We start from the raw sequence: 25671 nt of genomic DNA, 5'->3' as shown, positions 1-25671 counted from the left end.
ACAGGAAGTATGTGTCGCTAGTTTCCCTGACTTCTACGGATATACCGCCCACATCTCCCACGCCTCTTCTACCGATTGTGGTGTGGCTGTTCTGCTACGGGACGGTTTAGCGGCTACGGACGTACTGTACTTACCGAGTGCAAGAGCCATGGCAATAACTGTCAACGGTGTACGACTCATCAATGTATATGCCCCTTCAGGATCAGGGAGACGGAGAGATCGGGCCCGCTTTCTTTCGGAAGATATTACGCGTCTATTTATGGGTCGCATAGACGATATGGTGATCGGAGGAGATTTTAACTGTACATTATCTCCGTCTGATCAGCAGCCACATCACGTCCCGTGTGCGGAATTGGAAGTGCTAGTGCGTGACCTCCACCTAATTGACACGTGGCGCCACATCCGTGGCCCAGCTCCTGGTTACATCCATTATACAAGCCATTCATCAAGTCGGTTGGACAGGATTTACGTCACAAGCACCCTTTCGACGGCGACGAGAGGAGCAGAGCTCTGGCCCACTGCATTCACCGACCACACAGCCTATATTTGCACCATTGCCCTCCAACCTGCACGTGTGTGGCGCAGTAGGCCCCCCTGGAAACTGAACGTCGCCCATCTGGACGAGCCGGCATGTAAAGGTGCTGTCGAAGAGTCGTGGAACGCGTCCTTACAGCGTCGTGGTCGTTACCGATCGACCCTCAGTTGGTGGATTGAATGTGCGAAGCCTGCTCTTAGGCGCACCTTCATGGCTTACGGCCGGGAAGCAGCGGCATGGAGGAGGAGCACGGAAAACTTTTATTACACCGTCCTACGGGAATGTCTTGCTATGGAGCCCTCCCCTGACAGGCAGATCATAGTCAATCGCGCGAAAGCGCAGCTCGTCTCCTTAGCACGCAATCATTTACAAGGCGCTGTTATACGGTCGCGTGCTCCAGACATGATACAATCAGAAAGGCCATCTATGCACCACGTGCTCCTAGAACGCAGGAGGCGCCGTAGGGCACTGGTAACCGACATGATAACCGACGACGGTCGACACGTGGTGGAACAAGCAGATATAGCAGAAGCCTTCTATGGGCATTACGCTCAACTTTATTCAGCAGTGCTTCCTGATATGGCAACGGTAGACACCGTTTCATCACATGTTCACGGTACAGTTCCACCAGACATGGTACCGACTTTACTGGGAGAAGTGACAGAAGAGGAAGTGCTCGACGCCATTGGTAAAGGTGCTCCCCATAAATCACCAGGAATCGATGGATTACCATTAGAGTTCTATCGAACCTTTAAACACCTGTTGCTACCGTGTTTGATTGAAATTTGCCAGGAATTGATGTCCCCGGGTATAACATTGCCTGCACCATTCTTGGAAGGTCTGATTGTCCCCATCCATAAGCCGAAGGGACGGAATCATGTCCGTGATTATCGTCCCTTAACGTTATTGAACAGCGACTTCAAGATCTTTTCGAGGCTGCTATCGGAACGTATTCGCGGCACACTATTGCACGTCTTGTCCGGTGATCAGACGTCCTTGGGGGGACCCAACAACATCAGAACTGCGTTATGTCGTTACAGAGATCTCATCTCCCTTGCACGGGTGAGACGTTTGCCGGCAGCCCTCGCGTCTATCGACTTTAGCCAGGCTTTTGACCGTGTGGGCCACGCTTTCCTCACGGCCGTTCTACGGCGCATGGAATACCCCGACCCCTTTGTCACAGTGTTGACACGCCTACTACATGGTGCAACTTCTCGAGTTCTTGCAAATGGAAGACTGACGGCACCCATGCCGATCCGCCGATCAGTACGACAGGGATGTCCATTATCAACATTGTTATTTGCATTGGCCTTAGAACCTTTGTTGTGTGGTCTCCGAGACAGACTCACTGGGATACAGTTCGGCGGCTCCATCTATCGTTGCAACGCATATGCGGATGATTTGATGATCGTCATACGTGGAGCTGACGACATGGCCGCGGCATTGGACTGGATTGCAACCTACGGTACAGCTTCTGGTAGCCAAATCAACGTTGACAAGTCCGTCGCCTTGAGCATCGGAATTGGGCTACCGCAGGAACACATTGCCCCCTTACGCTTCAGTGATACTGTACGCTGCTTGGGCTTAGATTTCATGAACGACATGCGACGCGCGACGACGCTCAATTATCGACGCCTTCTTAACCAAATTAGGGCTGGAATTGTAAATCAGCGCTTGCGATCCCTCAACATCGTTCAGCGGGCGTATTATGCCAATGTATACCTTGCGTCCCGCATACCGCATGTCGCCCAAACGCTACCCATTCCGAAGCCCTTGGCTCGTAGCATTATGGCAGCGCTGGGATACTTCGTCACCGCTGGTATGTTACTGAAGATCAGATACGTATCTCTTACCCTCCCCAAGGAAAAAGGTGGTCTCGGCCTAGTTAACGTCCATGATAGGGCCATTGCCCTTTATGTTAGCTCACATTTATGTCTGCTGCGCCGTTGTCCTACGAGCCTCACAAGTCTGCTTCTGACGGCGCTACGACCTGCTTCACTAAGAGCGCCGGTGCCACTACAGGATATCCCAGCGCCCCTCTTTTATATAGGACGTTTCTATTTAGAACAAAGTTATTGCAGTGTCGCGCTCACGACACCACAAATGGCCACGACTCGACGCCTCTATTATGACATGCTGCAACGCCGCCCCCTTAATGTGGTCGAACTAAAATATCCTGACGTACGGTGGCGCGTGGTGTGGAAGACTGTACACGACGCCATGCTTGATTCCGATGTTGTTTCCCAATGGTACGTAGTCGTTAATGGGAAGCTGGTGACGCAAGAACGTCTCTACAATATCCACATGGCAGAATCTCCCAATTGTGTGGGTTGTAATACAGTAGATTCTGACGAGCACCGCCTCAGCTGTGGAGAGGCGGAAGCGGTTTGGCACCTAGTGCGGCAGATGCTGGCTTATCTCTTGCGAGTTCGGCCGGAGCATATATCTGCACGCACGTTATTGTTTCCGGATGAGACATTTTACCCCAAGACTCGAACCAACTCTGTCACCTGGATACGTGGACATGCAGTCCATTACCTCTGTCGTGACGGACACAAGAATTTCCTTGACTTTTGGCTCTATTTGCAAGACAGACATCACGCTATTTCCAGGCATACCAGATATCGACAGTGCTTCGCGAACTACCTATGGAGTGCCTTTCACAGTCCGCCGTGCAGCTGGAATGTTCCAGGCAGTGGCAGATGAGGTCAGAACGAACCGCAAACGAGCATATATTGAACAATCCTTATCAGTGGGCGCAGTCGCTGGGAAGCCTCACTACGACGTGGTAGCTTTCTTTTCATGTTATTTATGTTTCATATCTTCGATGGCGTCTTCATTCTGTTTCAGTTTTCCAGGCTTGATTAACTATGACTGTTCGCACATTGATATCTATATAAATAAACAAAGATTTAAAAAAGTGGACAGGAGACCTGCTTTCGTATCCAAACAAAAACACAAGAACAAAATAAGAACAAAATGAACAACAAATAAAAATAAAATAAAAATAATAATAATAATAATGTATTATACCCTTTCCTTTTCCTTTTATTTTATTTTTTTACACAAAGTTCAGAGGCATATTTAATTTTTGTTCGTTGGCGGAACCTGAAGTGGTGGCGAACGGCCATCCTAGTTAGCTTTAGGATGAAAGTGGCGGTGGCACTAGCTTTGTTTTTGTTTTTAGGCTAAAAAAAAAAAGTTGGTAGAGCACTTGAAAAAAAAAAGCGTGTTCGGTCAGAGTTTATATGCCTTCTGTAATAAAAAAAACTGAATTAATCGATAAAAAAAAGGGGGTATGATTCCTGCTTTGGGTGCAGGAGGTCCCGGGTTCAAATCCCGGACGAGCCCTGCCATTTTGACCGTAGGTGGAACTCAGCCCCTGTTGCTGCTCCTCAACGAAGAGTAGACGCCTGTAATAGCACCTGGATATAACAAGAATGCGGCACCAGTAAAGTACGTAGGTGGAATTCGGTAGAAACGCAGACGGTAATTTTGCATGCAACGGAAAACAAGGTTGTCTTTGCGGAATATGTGCACCGTGAGTGGAGATTCAGCTTAATTGTGCGACAGTCTACCCTCATCTTACTAGCGACGGCAACAACCAAGGGGTGGCATGTAAGATTGAGCGTGGCTAAGAGTTTCTCATTATTAGTTAGCATCACACTTTGACAGAGCTGTGACAAGGCGAGTAGGGTGAGCTCAGGAAAGCCAGTAGCAAGCGCACTTGAAGTAGCCCTGAAGAACCGGATTATAAATTTTGCCAGCCATAATGGAGCTAGGGGCGTTCTCAGTTACCAAATACCGGTGCAATAAGAGAGCAACAGTATTTGACAGTAAAATGACGCGCTATCCGTCTAGCATACGACATTGCTTGTCTCTGCATACGCGGACGTGAGGTCATCTCGGAAATGAAATCCGAAATATAGATTAGAATTGTTGTGTTCCCGCCCGGGATCGAACCGGGGACCTTCTGCGTGTAAAGCAGACGTGATAACCGCTTCACAAAAAAAAAAAAAAAGTGGTCAGGGTGACGGATTGCCGTCCTACGGGCCCGGGTTCGATTCCCGGCTGGGTCGGAGATTTTCTACGCTCAGGGACTGGGCGCTGTGTTGTCTTCATCATCATTTCATCCACATCCGGCGCGCCGGTCGCCCAGTGTGGCGTCGAACGTAATAAGACCTGCGCCAAGGCGGCCAGACCTGCCCCGCAAGGGGTCTCCCGGACAATGACGCCAAACGCTCATTTCCATTTCTAGGTCCACCTGAGAAAAATAGCAGAAACGCACAGACAATACGACAGAGACGACGCAGACTGGTCACGGAAGAAACGCGCAATCGTCTGCATAGGACACCGACGCTATCTACCCTCGCAGGATGTGTCACTGCCAAGGAACATAACTCGAAAAAACGTGGATCGTACATAGAAATAACTGCAACATTACAGCACGTAAGGTAGCTGAAATAAACATGCAATGAGACAATCTGTGTGATGTCTATTCTTTCTGTCACACTTGAGGAAGGACTACAATATCACTGCAGTGTTGACCGGCGAGTGTAGCATGTTCAATAATTTAGATGTCAGTTTACCTACGCAACATTATGCCTCCCCACACCACAAAACCTGCCCCACAAAACGATCATGTCGACAAAGTCTCTGTATGCACTGCGTGTTCCCATCTCTCGCCATATGGGGATAGGTCCAGAATCACTACTCGGATTAAATGTGCTCTCACCCGAGAAAAGTTCGCGATCCCATTCCTCGTTGATGGTCACTCACTTAGAGCCTAGTACCATTGCAAAAGATGTCGCCGATGTGCGTGTGACAGCTGAACAGAACGTGCTGGTCGTCAGGCAAAGCGACCAATCCGATGCAGCCGCCTTGTTACTGTGTAGTCTGAGATTGTGTGCTTTATTGTACCGTTAAAAGTGGGTGCTTTCGCACTTAGTGTTTGGCGAGGGCCCCCCATAGAATGTTTCACTATCCCATTGTGGAATGTTGCACCAAATAGCGGACATCTGCTGCTGTGGTTGAACATGGTCGACCACCCCTCTCCTTGCTCAGCGGTGCCTTTTGGATGCTCCCCATGCACATGAAACAATTGTGTGAGTAAATAAAACATTCTCGGGTTTCAAGCCGCGTCAAGTGATTTACTGCCCACGAGCTTTCGGCAGAGATCTCTTCTGCCATTGTCAAGTGGATGACTGTCGTGTGGTTGTCATTGCCGTGCTTATATTGCCGTGACGTCACTGGTGCTCGATCCCGCACCATATATGGTAATGTTTTGGCCGCGCAACCGCCGTGCCCGCTTCAACTCCCACGCTGTACTCAGCTGCAATCCACCGTCTCTATTGAAAGTGTTGTCAGAAATTCTCATCTCTATGGCCTCGTTTATCATGCTACCCCAGAAGCCATTAGTCCGTTTAATAATAGACGTTCATCGAATGCAATTCGGTGTCCGTTTTGCAGAGCATGTTCTGCTGCAGCTGACTTTTCGGGACAGCGCAGACGGTAACACCTTTCATGTTCTATACGGCGCTGTTCAATAGTGCGAACAGTCTGGCCGACATAGAACTGCCCATATCCACACGGTATCTTGTAAATTAATGGCGTTCTGAGGTCTACATCGTCTTTCACAGATTTCATTAGTTGCCGGATCTTTGCCGGAGGCCTGAAGATTGTGTCTACACTCCTGGAAATGGAAAAAAGAACACATTGACACCGGTGTGTCAGACCCACCATACTTGCTCCGGACACTGCGAGAGGGCTGTACAGGCAATGATCACACGCACGGCACAGCGGACACACCAGGAACCGCGGTGTTGGCCGTCGAATGGCGCTAGCTGCGCAGCATTTGTGCACCGCCGCCGTCAGTGTCAGCCAGTTTGCCGTGGCATACGGAGCTCCATCGCAGTCTTTAACACTGGTAGCATGCCGCGACAGCGTGGACGTGAACCGTATGTGCAGTTGACGGACTTTGAGCGAGGGCGTGCTTGGTGTCTTCTTCAGTGGTCTTCTTCCTTTGAGACTTGGATGACACTGCTTGTGAGATCTGTTTCTTGTTGTAACCGTTTTCCTTAAAAACTTTGCGTAAGTGGCTCAATTCTCTCGCCAAGTTGTCAGCGTCTGAGACGGTTTCAGCTCGATGTACTAAGGTCCTCAGAACTGACTGTTTCTGTGCTGGATGATGGAAGCTGGTGGTATGCAGATACCGATCCACGTGGGCGGGCTTGCGCTAAACACTATGACCTAGAGACCGATTGGGTTTACGGCGGACAAGCACGTCTAAGAACGGCAGGGAACCCTCCTTCTCTACTTCCATTGTGAAGTTGATGTGGTCGTGGATGCTGTTGAGGTGCTCCAGGAACTCTTCTAACTTTTCTTTTCCACGTGGCCAAATGACGAAGGTATCGTCAACGTAGCGATAAAAACAGCTCGGATTTGCTGGAGCCGTGTTCAAGGCGATGTCTTCGAAATGTTCCATAAAGAGGTTGGCTACTATTGGAGCTAATGGACTTCCCATCGCCGTCAGTTTGGTTAAAATATTCTCCATCATGTAAGAAATATGATGACGTCAGAGTGTGCTTAAATAAATCCACGATGGTGTCGTCAAAAAGCTGGAACAGCAAGTCTGTGATGGGGACACACGTGAACAAAGAAGCCACATCGAAGCTACCCGTAATATCCCCTTCAGCAAGTCTCAGACCTTTAATCCGATTGATGAAGTCCGCTGTATTCTTTATATGGTGTCCACAGTGTCCAGCGTGCGTAGAGAGGAGGCTGGCCAGATGTTTATTGGTCGGCGATCCGATGGTACTCACTATCGGCCTCAACGGTGAGTCCGTCTTATGCACCTTCGGCAGACCATAGAACGTGGGCGGTCTTGGTGCCTTGGAGAGGAGGTTCTTAATAGTATTCTCTTCCAGCGAAGACCGTTTGATAAGCTCTGAAGTCTTCCTCACTATTTTGGATGTTGGGTCCTGAGGTAATTTTTGGTATGTGTCTTCCTCCAACATCCGTCTGATTTTTGCTGAGTTGAAGCGGGCCCGGCGGTCGCGCGGCCAAAACGTTACCATATATGGTGGAGGACCGAGCACCAGTGACGTCACGAGCGACGGCGCGGCTATATAAGCACGGCAATGAAAACCACACGACAGTCATCCACTTGACAATGGCAGAGGAGATCTCTGCCGAAAGCTCGTGGGCAGTAAACCACTTGACGCGGCTTGAAACCCGAGAATGTTTTATTAACGGGTATCGCCGTGAATGCATGCATTCCTAACTTGTGTGTGTTATACCAAACTCCTGGGTTACACTCGTCACACATCATGCTTCTCCCAGTTTCCCGATGATTCTTCCCCTTGAAGTCATCCAAATGTTGTCTCCGGGCCATACTGTAATGATGTAGAGCGTAACTACTCGCTGACAGACACACACTGTCTTTTCCCGTTCGTTGAAATGTCTTGGGTTGAAGGGTCTCTACATGAGCCTCTTCATCATTTTGTTTAACATTTGGCTTAATGTACCCACTTCTGGCACCTCAGTTGTGGGCGCAAACTGTAAACTACATAAAAAAAGAGACCGAGAAACTGAGTGGCCACAAGGTGTATTACCTTTCTTTCACCTCACATTTTACTAAAATTTTCCGTAATTATCGGAGCCCCACACGCACATTCAAAACATCTATGTGCAGTATGCCAGTATATGCATCCTTTCCTCCTCTCATCTGATAAATGAAAAGTGTAAATGAGAGTGTACAACGTAAATTTCAGTATCTAGATGTGTGGGAGTAAAAGTAGTCTGCTACTGTGGCAGAAGAGCCAACCCTATAAAGCACGTACCAGGTAGCAAAGAGGTTTCTGTTCGCCTTGGACGAAGCTCTTTTACATATTATCGCCACACACTAGGGACCTCTCTGGGCACTTCCGGAAGAACGGAACACCCGAGTTCCAAAAGAGTTCGCTCGGTAGTGTTCCGGGAGACGCGAGACAGGCGACACCGCCTATTCATAGTTGATTCGTTATCTTATTTTTGTAGATTTCAGCTCAAGTCAAAATCAACGTATTACTCTCATCGATCATTGCTCTTTGAGCAGTATAAGGAATTTTTCTTTCTAATTTCGGAACATTATGAGCAGTTGCATTTAGCCACGCATGCAAGCAATCGTTCTGCTCTACCTCTGTTCAAACATGTGGACTCTTGATGTATCTTCTCAGTTCAGTCTGATTTAGTTCGTTGGTGATCTCGCGTGTATAGTATGATTGAACAGATTTCTGAAACTTCACTAATTTAGATTTCAGTTCGTGATCTACTTTCCACGTGTCTTTGTCGTCTCAGCACGTGTTAAGTACGGGTCTGAGAGTCTTAAGTTTTCAGATCGTATCTCACAGTAATATATCGTGCCCAATGTGCTTAGCTATCCTGAATTTTTAGCACTCATTTTATCCATAATTTCTGTTTGTGACGACCACGTGTAAGCGGTTTATGAGAATCGCTACACGTCACAGTTACTTATTCTCGGGGGAAATCATCGAAATTTGTTTCAGAATCTCTTCTATGCTGCGACTGTTAACGGTCTATTCGTATCGGTGAATTCTTGTTCACTTGCTTCGCGCACTCAAGACAAGGGAACGACCGTTTGCCAACCACGTGCATACTGGTGAAGGTTTACTTCATTCTTATATTTGTCCTGAATTTCTATTGTATGTGTATTTGTGCGTTAATGTCGCGGTTGAAAGATTTTTCTAACCTTTCCATAATTAATAATTAATGATAAATCGTGATGGGGTCTCCAAGACGCAGTTGTAAATGTGAATATGTAACTCCGCTTAGAGTGTTAATGATGAATAGCAACCATCACCAATTTATTTGTTGTTTACCTTATTAGTTTGTTCGGCTGTTCTTGAAAAAACGTGATATTTTTACCAGAGCACATGCTTGCGTATTCCCTCGGAAACTTCCGTTTTACGTCCTACTGCTATCCGCTGTGCAACAGATAAACATGGAAAAGTTATTTATTTAATATTTATTCAACTATCTTAATTGTATCAGATCTTTCACCGACAGATGCCCTTCAGGGGCGAGCCGCATTTGGTGCTATAGTCGCGCTGACCCCAGCCCGCATCTCGTGGTCGTGCGGTAGCGTTCTCGCTTCCCACGCCCGGGTTCCCGGGTTCGATTCCCGGCGGGATCAGGGATTTTCTCTGCCCCGTGATGGCTGGGTGTTGTGTGCTGTCCTTAGGTTAGTTAGGTTTAAGTAGTTCTAAGTTCTAGGGGACTGATGACCATAAATGTTAAGTCCCATAGTGCTCAGAGCCATTTGAATCTCGCTGACCCCACGCTCTACGACATGCAACTCTCTGTGCACGAGTAGCAGACTTCTGGCAATATGTTCCTGCACTTTCATTCATTCCCACCAAGTATGCCGAACAGTGTATATAAACGGGCCACAAACTAATGAGGAGGGAACACAGCAAAAACGGTAACCCACCCCCCACTAACGTATCCTTACACCTACGCATGAACTATCGCTGTTTTGACACGTGACACGTATCATGTTACATCCTGACCGTAATTTCCCTGCCAAATTTTTATGTCACGCAATTACCCACGATGCTTTCTTGATACGTGACACCCATCAGACTACATCCTGGTCTTTAATATGTCCCACGAAATTGCTCAAGATGCTTGGGTGGAGGAAGGGGGATTCCCGGGAGTGTGGACAGGAACTTGTGATAAGATCGTTATCAGCGCCCGAATGCCTACCGTTCCACTAGTTGTTCACCTTCCTAACTGCGCGTCCACACACTTTCGTCTGTGTCTAGAGGTTTTTACCGTGAACGCTCCATTGGCTCAAATGGCTCTAAGCACTATGGGACTTAACATCTCAGGTCATCAGTCCCCTAGACTTAGAACTACTTAAACCTAACTAACGTAAGGACATGACACACATCCACGCCCGAGGCAGTGTTCGAATCTGCGACCGTAGCAGCAGCAGCGCGGTTCCGGACTGAAGCGCTTAGAACCACTCAGCCACAGCGGCCGGCGAGCGCTCCATTAGCGTGCTCCAGCGAGCGTTAAGACATACGATCGGTTGTAATTGAATGTCAGATATGTAAACGTGCGATTTGGAAACGTGCTTGAAATTCCCGTCGTCTGATCTGAGCCAGTTGCAAGGTCACTTGTAGAGCGGAATGAGCGAGCCTTCTTTAAAAAACGACGGGTGCTGCTGCTACCTGGGCTGTACGTTCTATGACCTGTCTGACTTCGAACATACACTGTCAAAGCTTTGTTGAATCACGCACAAACCGCTTGCCCTTCACATTTCTTCTCAAAGCGTTTAGATACTTCGTGTGCAGCTCTTGGAGCATCTTACGTTTACATCTACTTCCTCATACACACACTGCACGCCACTTTACAGTGCTATAGTGCGCAAGGTGCTTCGTACCACAGCTAGTCACTCCCTTTCTTCTTTTCTTCCACTAACAAGTGCAGCGATGGAAAAGTAATTGCCAGCGTGTCTCTGTAAGAATCCTAACAGCTCTTATTTTGTCCCTACTCTTCTTACACAAGATGGCCCTTCGGTGCAGTAGACTCGTTCTGCTGTCTATTGCAAACGTTGGGTCTCTGAACTTCCTCAATAGCGCCGTCTTCCTTCGAAGCACTCTCCTCAACGTTCAAAAATGGTTCAAATGGCTCTGAGCACTATGAGACTCAACTTCTGAGGTCATCAGTCCCCTAGAACTTAGAACCACTTAAACCTAACTAACCTAAGGACAGCACACACATCCATGCCCGAGGAAGGATTCGAACCTGTGACCGTAGTCCGCCACCCCTCAACGTTCACAGAGCATTCCCGTAATCCTCTCGTTCTGATCAAACCGTTTGGTGGCATATCTAGCAGCACGCTTGTGAGGTCCACAACGTGCTACTAGTGAATCCATCATGCCGCGCAATGATTTCTCCGAACACACCGCACTCCCAGGTAGTAAACCCATTTCACCGTGAACGATTGGAGGTACGGCTTTGCTTTAAGTTTAAAGATTATTTCATAAACAACAATATATAACCAAATGCACATAAACATGAAGTGTCCAGGGAGCACAATTTTCGATGAAAATTTTTAGAATTTTGAGCTTTAGGTCAGTTGATTTCGGACTACCAAAATAGTAATGTCAAATAACGAAATGACCATCGGTTTATCGTGAATTATAATGTGAAACCGTTTTTTTTTATTGTTGTTGTGATCTTCAGTCCGAAGACAGGTTTCAGGCAACTCTTCATCCTAGTCTATTCTGTGCAATCTTTTTCATTTCTACATAACCACCGCAACCTATATCCATTTGAACCTGATACTGTGTTCCAGGCTAGGTCTCGCTCTACAGTTTTTAGCCCCCACACTGTCTTCTGTTATGAAACTGACAATTCCGTAAGGGATCAGGATATGTCTCATTAATTATTCCCCTGTTTTAGTCAAGTTGTGTCATAATTTCGTTTTTTCCCCGTTCGATTCCATAACTCCCCAGTTGTTATTCGATCTGCTCATCTAATCTTCCGCATTTTTCTGTAGCACCACATTTCAAAAGTTTCTATTCTTTTCTTGTCTGAGCTGCCTATCGTCCACAATTCACCTCCATACAAGGTTGCACTTCAGACAAATAAATACCTTCAGAAAGATATCGTAACACTTAAACTGATATTGGATGCTAACAAATTCCTCTCTTCCAGAAATGCTTTTCTCGTTGTTGCCAGTCTGCATTTTATATCCTCTCTACTTCGACCATCGTTAGGTTGTTTTACTGCCAAACAGCAAAACTCATCTACTACTTTTAGTTTCTCATCTCTAAATCTAATTCCCAGCATTACCTGATTTAATTCGATTACAACAATTACTCTTATTTTTCTTTTGTTAATGTTCACCTTATAATTTTTTTTCAAGACACTGTCCACTCTGTTCAAGTGTTCTTCCAAATCCTTGGTCGTTTCTGACAGAATGACAATGTCATCGACAAACCTTAAAATTTTTTCTTTCTTGTCCATCACCTTTAGTTCCCTTTCGAAATAAGAGATTCCTACTGCCAGCAAAATAACACATCCTGGCAGGGTCAGCATGTAAGAGATAACTATTACTGTCCTCAGTATCGTAGGCTGAGCCGCAATGTAAGAGGTTCCCATTTCTAAAAATTTCTATGGTTTTAGAATGAGTCGCGATATGAAATACCTTGCAACCTAGTTATAGAACAAATGGTCACTTTAATAACATTAACTCTTTCTTTACCGACTTATTTCAGTTACTGGCTCACGTAAGATCTGAATCTGGTAATGGTTCTTATAAAATGCAACAAATAACTTTATTTCATATAAATTATTTAATGAAAAATCAGAGTGCCACAGCCAATTTTACTTCTAGAAATTTTATCTTGTTACTTTATGAATATAATGAGGATGGGATTGGATTGTAGGCTATAAGCCATGGCTCTCTTTTAAACATTCGATTCGAATAATTTATTGGACAATCAAGTTAGGTATGAACAAGATATACACAACGAGAGCACACTCATCAACACACTATACTGGCATGGTCTCTACTTCATAAAAAAAAATAATTAAATTTATCGTCGTACCAACACAGAATTGTGATAGGGGATGGCCGGGGTAGGTTCGCACATGGTTTAGGATGGAAATCCTGTAAACTCACACTCATTCGTGCATCAAGCAAGAGATATGAAAGTAGTTTATCACTCCTGGTAGCTACTACGAATCCTAAGGCTCAACCCTGAGCATGTGAAAAACAACGAAATATCTGTTAAATTCCACAATATAAAAGTAAAGGAAAGTAATCCCTGAAAGCAGATATTCTTTCCACTCCGTGATGTTAGATCGACACAGTTAATTAACAAAGAATTGAATTTATGTGTAACTTGTGGCAGAACAGCCTGCTACGCTTACAAAGAAATCCCGTCTCTTCTGCCATAAGATTCAACACAAAATGTGAAAACTGCATATATATTATGTGAGCACTGAAGGTACAGGCACACTACCGAAGAACTAGTGAAGGAATGCACATAATCTCACCAAGTCCCTAACCCGCGAAAAATCCATTAAACTTCACAACTCCAAAATGACGAAAAATAATTAAGACATGTAGGTAGGTGTTCACTCTACTTTGCATATTTTAATCTAAATAGTTATTAACGAAGAATTGATTTTCCATGTACTTTGAGTGACACATGGCCGAGTCCGCCATGGTCCATACCAAGAAAACCTGTCTATTTCCGGAGAAAATCAGCTTAAATTTGGAAACCCCCACAAATATCACTTCAGCACTGAAATTGCAAGTGTTAACTGCAAGTTAAATAAGGAAGAGAGCCAAATCTTATTCAAGAAAATGTGAAATAAAACCCCTCACTTCTCGCAATTACATTTCGGAAATCTACTTTACACACTGAGAACAATTTCACTTTGTTAACTATATGGGACAATGAAGTTTTTATATGCCACTCCACAGGAGGTAGTCAACTCTCTTCTCTCTTCTCTCTTCTCTCTCTCTCTCTCTCTCTCTCTCTCTCTCTCTCTCTCTCTCTCTCACACACACACACACACACACACACACACACACACACACACATACACCTGCCTTCAGACAAACTAAGTAATCTCTAGAAAAATTGCAAAAGTAATGGTAAATCCGAAAGTTCTCCTACCATAACTAACATAATTTTCCCCTAATATCGAAAAGGCTGACACACTGGTAAATGTTACACACTAAGTACATTCCAGTGCCTCTATCTATAGACACCTGTCCTCACCCGATCCCTATGGCAGAATGCCGTATCAGAAACCGTTTACGCTTTTCGCTTTCCAACGGAGAGGGTGCGGCCAGAGATGACCATCGTGGCAACTTAACTGTGTACCTACTCAGACACATGACCTACGGTAATGGTAAAGCTCCCTGCCTTTCCGCTGCGGCTACCACTATTGGGAAAACTGCACTAGCAGACAACAGATACTGCCTACTCTTACGAAAACTCACATTTACTCATTCCGGTCACACACAATGGATTAAATACACTCCTGGAAATGGAAAAAAGAACACATTGACACCGGTGTGCCAGACCCACCATACTTGCTCCGGACACTGCGAGAGGGCTGTACAAGCAATGATCACACGCACGGCACAGCGGAAACACCAGGAACCGCGGTGTTGGCCGTCGAATGGCGCTAGCTGCGCAGCATTTGTACACCGCCGCCGTCAGTGTCAGCCAGTTTGCCGTGGCATACGGAGCTCCATCGCAGTCTTTAACACTGGTAGCATGCCGCGACAGCGTGGACGTGAACCGTATGTGCAGTTGACGGACTTTGAGCGAGGGCGTATTGTGGGCATGCGGGAGGCCGGGTGGACGTACCGCCGAATTGCTCAACACGTGGGGCGTGAGGTCTCCACAGTACATCGATGTTGTCGCCAGTGGTCGGCGGAAGGTGCACGTGCCCGTCGACCTGGGACCGGACCGCAGCGACGCACGGATGCACGCCAAGACCGTAGGATCGTACGCAGTGCCGTAGGGGACCGCACTGCCACTTCCCAGCAAATTAGGGACACTGTTGCTCCTGGAGTATCGGCGAGGACCATTCGCAACCGTCTCCATGAAGCTGGGCTACGGTCCCGCACACCGTTAGGCCGTCTTCCGCTCACGCCCCAACATCGTGCAGCCCGCCTCCAGTGGTGTCGCGACAGGCGTGAATGGAGGGACGAATGGAGACGTGTCGTCTTCAGCGATGAGAGTCGCTTCTGCCTTGGTGCCAATGATGGTCGTATGCGTGTTTGGCGCCGTGCAGGTGAGCGCCACAATCAGGACTGCATACGACCGAGGCACACAGGGCCAACACCCGGCATCATGGTGTGGGGAGCGATCTCCTACACTGGCCGTACACCACTGGTGATCGTCGAGGGGACACTGAATAGTGCACGGTACATCCAAACCGTCATCGAACCCATCGTTCTACCATTCCTAGACCATTCCTAGGATAAGTCGTAGGGTCAGAATTGCCTCGAGTGCTCTCCAGAAACCAAACTGTCCTTCCTCGAGGTCGACCTCTACTAGTTTTTCCATTCTTCTGTAAATAATTTGTGTCAATGTTTTGCAACCATGGCTAATTGAACAAGGCCAGTCCAGTCAATCGCCCAGAGTGGTTACTCTGTTTCCTAAAATACGATTGATAAGCATTACAATTCGAAAAAAATATTGCAAAACGAAAAATTATGGTTTTCAATTTGTTATCCAAAAACCAAAATATTTACTAAAATACTAACTTTAGAAATGGATGCAGCCTTACTTCATTTACATATTTTACAGTGTTGTAGAAGGGATATTTGTCTAGTGTGGACGAACAATGCCTCGCAGTGTTACCACAACCGTCTTGATACATGACACACTGCGGGCGACGAAACGTCTTCAGAAACATTATTTCAGCCAGCAATACATTTTTCCTGACGATCATTTTATGTGAATGGGTACTTACATCTCCGTTGTGGTTGCACCTACGATACATATACCTCAGTGTATGTTGATCCACCTGTCCCGTGATCTCGTGTAAATGTTGTCTAAAAGCTAGTTCACTTAGTCAAATGTGCTTCGAAGCAAACTACTTGGGCGTGCTGCAAAGTAATGCCTCTGAATTTTTTATGTGATAACTCGTGAAGCTTTGTAAATAAAACAAACCTTATTAGCATCCTACATTTTTATTCTTCGCGTCTACATGTTTATTCCCCAACATACACTCCTGGAAATTGAAATAAGAACACCGTGAATTCATTGTCCCAGGAAGGGGAAACTTTATTGACACTTTCCTGGGGTCAGATACATCACATGATCACACTGACAGAACCACAGGCACATAGACACAGGCAACAGAGCATGCACAATGTCGGCACTAGTACAGTGTATATCCACCTTTCGCAGCAATGCAGGCTGCTATTCTCCCATGGAGACGATCGTAGAGATGCTGGATGTAGTCCTGTGGAACGGCTTGCCATGCCATTTCCACCTGGCGCCTCAGTTGGACCAGCGTTCGTGCTGGACGTGCAGACCGCGTGAGACGACGCTTCATCCAGTCCCAAACATGCTCAATGGGGGACAGATCCGGAGATCTTGCTGGCCAGGGTAGTTGACTTACACCTTCTAGAGCACGTTGGGTGGCACGGGATACATGCCGACGTGCATTGTCCTGTTGGAACAGCAAGTTCACTTGCCGGTCTAGGAATGGTAGAACGATGGGTTCGATGACGGTTTGGATGTACCGTGCACTATTCAGTGTTCCCTCGACGATCACCAGTGGTGTACGGCCAGTGTAGGAGATCGCTCCCCACACCATGATGCCGGGTGTTGGCCCTGTGTGCCTCGGTCGTATGCAGTCCTGATTGTGGCGCTCACCTGCACGGCGCCAAACACGCATACGACCATCATTGGCACCAAGGCAGAAGCGACTCTCATCGCTGAAGACGACACGTCTCCATTCGTCCCTCCATTCACGCCTGTCGCGACACCACTGGAGGCGGGCTGCACGATGTTGGGGCGTGAGCGGAAGACGGCCTAACGGTGTGCGGGACCGTAGCCCAGCTTCATGGAGACGGTTGCGAATGGTCCTCGCCGATACCCCAGGAGCAACAGTGTCCCTAATTTGCTGGGAAGTGGCGGTGCGGTCCCCTACGGCACTGCGTACGATCCTACGGTCTTGGCGTGCATCCGATGTACTGTGGAGACCTCACGCCCCACGTGTTGAGCAATTCGGCGGTACGTCCACCCGGCCTCCCGCATGCCCACTATACGCCCTCGCTCAAAGTCCATCAACTGCACATACGGTTCACGTCCACGCTGTCGCGGCATGCTACCAGTGTTAAAGACTGCGATGGAGCTCCGTATGCCACGGCAAACTGGCTGACACTGACGGCGGCGGTGCACAAATGCTGCGCAGCTAGCGTCATTCGACGGCCAACACCGCGCTTCCTGGTGTGTCCGCTGTGCCGTGCGTGTGATTATTGCTTGTACAGCCCTCTCGCAGTGTCCGGAGCAAGTATGGTGGGTCTGACACACCGGTGTCAATGTGTTCTTTTTTCCATTTCCAGGAGTGTATTTCTCCCGAAGAGAGACCAGTTTGCTGATACCGTCACTGTAGAGTGTTTGAATTTGTTGACGGAATCACCTCACCTCTGCTTGCACCGCTTCATCACTATCAAAGTGAAGTTCTTGAAGGTGTTCTTGAAGTTTTAGAAACAGATGAGGATCTGATGGGGCCTCGTCGGGAGTATATGGAGGATGACTGATGACAGAGAACCCAGGGGGTCGGATTGTTGCAGACGTCGCAGTGCTCGTGAATGGTCTGGCATTGTCATGCTAAAGGAGAGGGTGCTCCATGTGTGGAAGAACTCTTCGAATTTGAAACTCGATTACAGCAAGCGGTTTCTCACGCACCGAAAAAAGCTACAATTCGGAGCCCTCTAGCGGCAGTGGGCTGTAAATTTGTAGACGTGAAGAAAAAGGACTGGAATACCCTCTTTCAAATTCTGAAGGTGGCAGGGGTAAAATACAGGGAGGGAAAGGATATTTACAATTTGTACAGAAACCAGATGGCAGTTATAAGAGTCGAGAGACATGAAAGGGAAGCAGTGGTTGAGAAGGGAGTGAGACAGGGTTGTAGCCTCTCCCCGATGTTATTCAATCTGTATATTGAGCAGAGGTTCGCCGATGACATTGTAATTCTGTCTGAGACAGCAAAGGACTTGGAAGAGCAGTTGAACGGAATGGATAGCGTCTTGAAAGGAGGATATAAGATGAACATCAACAAAATCAAAACGAGGATAATGGAATGTAGTCGAGTGAAATCGGGTGATGCTGAGGGAATTAGATTAGGAAATGAGACACAGTTGTAAAGGAGTTTTGCTATTTGGGGAGCAAAATAACTGATGATGGTCGAAGTAGAGATGACATAAAATGTAGACTGGCAATGGCAAGGAAAGCGTTTCTGAAGAAGAGAAATTTGTTAACATCGAGTATAGATTTAAGTGTCAGGAAGTCGTTTCTGAAAGTATTTGTATGGAGTGTAGCCATGTATGGAAGTGAAACATGGACGATAATAAGTGGTTTGGACATGAAGAGAATAGAAGCTTTCGAAATGTGGTGCTACAGAAAAATGCTGAAGATTAATGGGTAGATCACATAACTAATGAGGAGGTATTGAATAGGATTGGGGAGAAGAGAAGTTTGTGGCACAACTTGACTAGGAGAAGGGATCGGTTAGTAGGACATGTTCTGAGGCATCAAGGGATCACCAATTTAGTATTGGAGGGCAGCGTGGAGGGTAAAAATCGTAGAGGGAGACCAAGAGATGAATACACTAAGCAGATTCAGAAGGATGTAGGCTGCAGTACGTACTGGGAGATGAAGCAGCTTGCACAGGATAGAGTAGCATGGAGAGCTGCAGTCTCAGGACTGAAGACCACAACAACAACAACGAAGAAAAAGATGTAGAATGTTAATAACGTTTTATTTTATTTAAAAAGCTTTAAGAGTTTTCACGTAAACAATATGTAGCATTACTTTTCAGCGCACACTCGTACTACACTGAAAGTAGCGAAGGAAGACAGTAACCAACAGCAGTGTTGCAGTTTTGCGGTTCCTTTACAGCCGGTCAGGTCTTATTCGCGAAGAGACAAGGGAGTGTTATACAACTCTCTGCACCAACTGGAGACAATTTATAGCGAGATACTGTCAAGACGGTATTACGGCGAAAATCAAGCACCAGCACGCCAGTCGGGAACGAGAGAGCAGAGAGGGCTGTGAAGAAGACGTCAGCCAATTGCTCGCAGACCGACCGCACTCCAGGACGACAACGCGACAGCAGCGGCCTCTATGCGAAGAGAACGTAAGCGCCGCCGCACCCGACAGTTCTACAGCAACATCAAGATTAGTCAGTAGTATAGCAGCGACTTAGGAATTGTATGTATACTCTGAAGAGATTACTTATATTGTCAGTCGCCCTTTGATTGCGACACATCTATGTATTTCTGAAAGTTAAGTATTGTCATGTACTTTTTGTAATAAAACCTATTATACGTTTTTTAATGGTTGTCCAGCGAGCCGAGAAAGCAGGTTTTTTTTGTTTTAAAAAAATCTTTATTCAATCCAATAATATCATACATAATAACCCACTACCTTATACATTAATGGGTCTTAACATCTACAATATTTAGCAGCACTTTCTAATTCTAATTTTAACCTACTTACATGCTACAGCAAAATATAAGTTAGTTGTTCAATGGATAAGAACTAATCTCTACTCTAATCTAACTATTCTAGAAGCTACTTCCCGCAGCGTTACAGGCTTGCCAGTCAATGTATAAACCTACTTTTTTTGGCCGTGCCCACCGAACTAATCCCAGTGGGCGTGCCCCTGGCACTGGGGTGGCCTTTAGAAAATCGCTGCAGGTTTTGTTTGGAGATGTCCTGATCTACTTCCTACTGAAAATTATCTATCTACTAAGTCATTATCGTTGTGCAGTTGTTAAATTCGAGTTATTTGCGCACCTTCCCCCTGTTCCAGGACGTGGCGGATTCCTACCGCCACGGCGATTGGCCAATCCACGCCCTGGCGGGATGAAAGCAGGTTTCCTAGATACCATATATTCGACGACTAGGCAGGATTCAACAGGCAGTAATGAGACGGGCTATTTACCATTGCCGTTCTCTCTCAGTGCGGGATGTGATCTGTCCAAGTATATTCAAACAACACTGACAGAAAACCGAAACGCTAATTAACAGAGCGTGAGTTTGTTTCAGTGTTTTGTTTACACGATCTAAATATACATTTACGTTGGCAGTGTGTTACTGTGCGTGCCGAGGTAAGTGAAATTCACAGATACACACGACAAGCAACAATTTCATTAAATAGGGAAGCATTTTCTGGGGTAACTTTGACGTAGAAACTACTGACTGCACAAAAGTGAGCTGTGGAATACACCTGCAATCATCTTGCAGCTGTCTCTAATCAGGCATTCTACCCACCCCTTCACAAGATGTGTAATGCTAATGAAATTCAGTGTAAATAATGCATCATAATTAGTGAAAACCTATATTATTCACTACTAAAGCTGTCAGTTCAACATGCAGCCACGAAAATGTCGAACAGGAAGTAGGCTAAAATTTTAAATCTTGCTAAAAATTCTTTCTTCTCAAATTACTCGTATTTTTTATTTGTTTCTAGCATTCGGACATGATCCACTTACAAAACAAAAGCCGTATCCAATCTCTCTCTCTCTCTCTCTCTCTCTCTCTTCCTCTCTCTCTCTCTCTCTCTCTCACACACATACACACACACACGCACACACACACACACACACGCACACACACACGCACACACGACAGGCGTGGAATATTTACATTGCTTGTATACATAACTGTAGAATCGGTGTTATGTATACAACGAATGTAAATGTTCAGTCCGAGATTTGAGTATATATGTATAATCGGATATGACTTTTAATTTGTAACATATCACGTACTGTAGGCTAGCTGGAGGGATCATGTTTGAAGGCCACAAATAAATTAAAAAAAAGGGAGTCATTCAGAAGTAAAGACTTTAAGCTAGATTAAAATTTTGCTTCCTGTTAGATATAGTAGACCTTCTATTCCACAGACGAATTATGGATTAATAGCTGGTAACCCGTGTAGCTAATAAAATCTGAATTCGGGTGTATTACAAGTTACATGAGTAGTATTCATGGCCGGCCGGAGTAGCCGAGCGGTTCTAGGCGCTACAGTCTGGAACCGCGCGACCGCTACGGTCGTAGATTCGTATCCGGCCTCGGGTAGGGATGTGTGTGATGTCCTTACGTTAGTTAGGTTTAAGTAGTTCTAAGTTCTAGGGGACTGATTACCTCAGAAGTTACGTCCCATAGTGCTCAGAGCCATTTAGTATTCATGAATAATGTTTTCACTCATATTAGATTTAAATGGCTCTGAGCACTATGGGACTTAACATCTGAGGTCATCAGTCCCTTAGAACTACTTAAACGTAACTAACCTAAGGACATCAAACACATCTATGCCCGAGGCAGGACTCGAACATGCGAACGTAGCGGTAGCGCGGTTCCAGACTGCAGCGCCTAGAACCGCTGGGTCACACCGGCCGGCCATATTCGATTTAATGATTTAGTAACCTGTAATGGCCATAACCACAAACAAATCATGTAAAGGTAGCCTGCAAACTAACTCGTTCCACAAAATGTCGGCAAAAATCCTGAAAATGATGTTCAAAAAGAAAGAAAGAGTCGTATGACAATATATAACTAACTGAAGATTGAGAATACTGTACTATCCGTATTTCTCCCACATCTGACGTAGCTATCTGTAAAACAATTGAAAACAGAAATAATCTGATCGTATGACATTATTGGTCGGGAGACACGGTCTGGTGTCGTTAGGCCGCCTGCTGCAAGTCTTTGTATTTGACACCACTTCGGCGTCTTGGGTGTCAGTGAAAATGAGATGAAATTATTAGGAGAAAACGAACATCCAGCCCTCGAGGGAAGAAAATCTCCGACCTGGCTGGGAATTAAACCTGGGTTCCTGCGATCTAGAAGCAGCAACGGTAACCACTAGATAACGAGGTGCAGACACTGAAAACAGTTAACAGTTACCAGTACAGAAATTCAACTCTAGGAGCGTTAGCAGTTTTCGAATAGGATGGGAGGAAATAGAATCTGGCGCACGAAATGTGAGCTTTGTCACGTGACGTAGGCACACTATCTCGTGGATGGGTGTCCCTTCCAGCCAACACAGTGGTGAGATGCCCGCCGTACACAGGGCCTCGCTTACTGTGCAGTTGCTTCCCAGTGCAGACTTGATTACAAAGGGCCGCGCTTGGCTTGCACAGCCACGTGGCGTGCTGGTAACAGCTGTCTGGCGGCGCGCAGCCGAGTACCTCCGAAGGCGACCGACTGGAGCCGAGGCGGGCGCTGTGCCGCCGCCCATTTATAGCAGGCCGTCGCAGGCCCGTTAATTTCTCAGCGGGCCGTCACATGCCCAGCAAAATGCAAGCCGCCCGCGCGCGCAACATTGACAAATGCGTTCCGACGTACCGCTCGCCCTCACACTACTACGAGTTCCACGTTCTAGGGTGGATTTGTTTGTTTTTCCCCCGAGTCCCTCTATAAATACCCTCACACCCGACGCGCCTCCGAAGTTTTACGCAAGACGCTGCGAATTAATGTGTTTCTCTGGCGCTGCGAGGTCGCCGGGGAAAACTGCTTCTTCTGGCAGCTGCCGCCTGTGTCACGATACGCATCTCCTCTGCGACTCGCCAGAATTCTTCGCTTTTCAAAGTAATGTGCACGTCGTCGGTTAAGAAAAACGGATGTTCCTCTTTTTTTTCTCGGGCACTGGGTTATCCTGAATGCCAGCGTGTGACATCTACGCAGTTATTCCTGGGACGCCGCCGAAGACATGGAAATGAAGTGCTATTTGTTAAGCAAAGGCGGTCGTGTGGGAGAGACAGGCATAAGCTGGCGTATCACTTTGCACCCGAAATTAGGCAGGTGACACGTAGGTCACGGCAGACAGAATGCTTAAGACTGGGAAACAAGCGCAGTTACTTGACGTGTTAATTGGTAAAATCACGTCAGTGGTACAAAATAGTCCCCGCAAAAATCGAAAGGAGATATGCACTCTTCCACGAAAATATGGAAGTAATATTACGAACGAGTTAATGCACAAGAGCTGTCCTGAAAGTAGCCTCCTTGGAGCTATAAATAAAATGTTACAATACGTAAATAACACGTGTTGAAAAGTGTTAAATATTGCATTACTTTTCTACATCGCCACAATAGCGACTTCAGCAAAACGTTCAAAACGACCGTTTCAGTGTAGAGTATTGCTGAATTTGATATCCGTTCTATAATACGCTTTCTTTGGACAAAAGATCTCATAGTTGTAGGTTGCACATGTTCGTAGGGAGCGATCTGCCATTGGTGAATAGGAAAATCTTCTGCAGCCAAGATCACTTGGTATTTTATTTTATTTCACAGTGACCGGTTTCGACAGAATCTCTCCGATGATGACAGCGAAAATCTGTCCAAACCGGTCATTGTGAAAGAAAATAAAATACCAAGCTATCTTGGTTGCAGAAGGTTTTTCCAGATCCTGTAGTTGTTGAGGCTAATCGTGAACGTTTAGCTGTACCTGTATCAAATCTGACGTTTGGATACTCGTAATCGTTGGTCGTTATCCAGTATGTACCGGGTGATCAAAAAGTCAGTATAAATTTGAAAACTTAATAAACCACGGAGTAATGTAGATAGAGAGGTAAAAATTGATACACATGCTTGGAATGACATGGGGTTTTATTAGAACAAAAAAAAAACAAAGTTCACAAAATGTCCGACAGATGGCGCTGGACAGCGAAACGTCAGTTACTGCGCATGAAAATCGTGTATAAAAGGAGCTGTAATGAGAGAGAGAATCAGATGCGCCAGCCGTCGCAGCATGTTGACGTTACCTGAAAAGGCGCTTTTAGTGAAGCTGTATTATCAGAGTGGGGAATGTGCTAGTTCAGCGTAACGATCCTATCGCCATAGGACAAATGCAGCTGTGGCGAGAATGATTTCGAAGTTCGAAGCCACGGGTTGTTTAGACGATAGACCCCGTAGTGGCTGACCGAGCACAAGGCGTAATGCTGCTGAGACAGTTCAGGAAGAAATGGAGACAGTAGCTATCCGTACAAAATCCATCGGCATCGTGAACTGTTACCTGGCGATTTAGTGAAGCGGAGGGCATTTGCGGTGTGAGCGTTTCAAAAGATGGCGGAAGATGATGATTGGTTGAGTAACGTGTTGTGGACCGACGAAGCTCATTTCACGCTCCGAAGGTCTGTCAACGCCCACAACTGCAGAATTTGGGCTACTGAAAATCCTAGAACTGTCGTGGAAACTCCATTGCACGACGAGAAAGTCACAGTATGGGTTGGATTTACCACATCTACAGTTATCGGGCCTTTTTTCTTCGAGGAAATGCGTGATTCTGGTTTTGTAACTGCTACGTGACGGGTGAGAGGTACGCCGGTATGTTACAGAATCGCATCATCCCCAGCCTGGCTGATAAACGCCTGCTGGAACGTACGATGTTTATGCAGGATGGCGCTCCACCCCATATTGCTAGACGAGTGAAAGACCTCTTGCGCGCGTCGTTTGGTGATGATCGTGTGCTCAGCTCCACTTTCGTCATGCTTGGCCTTCCAGGTCCCCAGACCTCAGTCCGTGCGATTATTGGCTTTGGGGTTACCTGAATTCGCAAGTGATCGGCCGATATCTCTAGGGATGCTGAAAGACAACATCCGACGCCAATTCCTCACATAACTCCGGTCATGCTTTACAGTGCTGTTCTCAACATTATTCCTCGACTACAGCTATTGTTGAGGGATGATGGTGGACATATTGAGCATTTCCTGTAAAGAACATCATCTTTGCTTTGTCTTACTTTGTTATGCTAATTATTGCTATTCTGATCAGATGAAGCGCCATCTGTCGGCCATGTTTTGAACTTTTGTATTTTTTTGGTTCTAATAAACCCCATGCCGTTCCAAGCATGTGTGTCAATTTTTACCTCTCTATCTACATTGTTCCGTGATTTATTCAGTTTTCAAATTTGTACTGACTTTTTGATCACCCGGTATATTGGCTCTGTAAGGGAATGCAGTTAAAGTAGTGCAAATCACAGGAATTGGGAACACGAGCGAATCTGCGTGAACAAGGGAAGGTAGAAGGTGTGCGAAGAACGCTAAACTAGCACCAGAGTTCGTTAGCTGCTTCCAGCAGTGAAGGAACGGAAGAGGAAAGAACACCTGAAACCATCTCACGTCGTAACGGAGCACAGACCTTATCCTAAATAGAGTGCTTACACAGTTGTAAACTGAGACAAGGTAAGAAGTGTCAGTGTCAATCTGTAGGTACTCCTAAACGTTTAGGGGAAAGGACGTTACTGACGAAGGGAAACGCACACTTATAACAATGAATGTGTAACATTTACTTAGAAACAAGATCTACTGAACAGCCTGTGAACATTCATTAACCCTAGAACATGAAAGGGTGG

This window comes from Schistocerca cancellata, chromosome 4 (assembly GCF_023864275.1).
Source record: "Schistocerca cancellata isolate TAMUIC-IGC-003103 chromosome 4, iqSchCanc2.1, whole genome shotgun sequence".
Taxonomy (NCBI): domain Eukaryota; kingdom Metazoa; phylum Arthropoda; class Insecta; order Orthoptera; family Acrididae; genus Schistocerca; species Schistocerca cancellata.
This window is presented reverse-complemented; position numbering follows the sequence as displayed.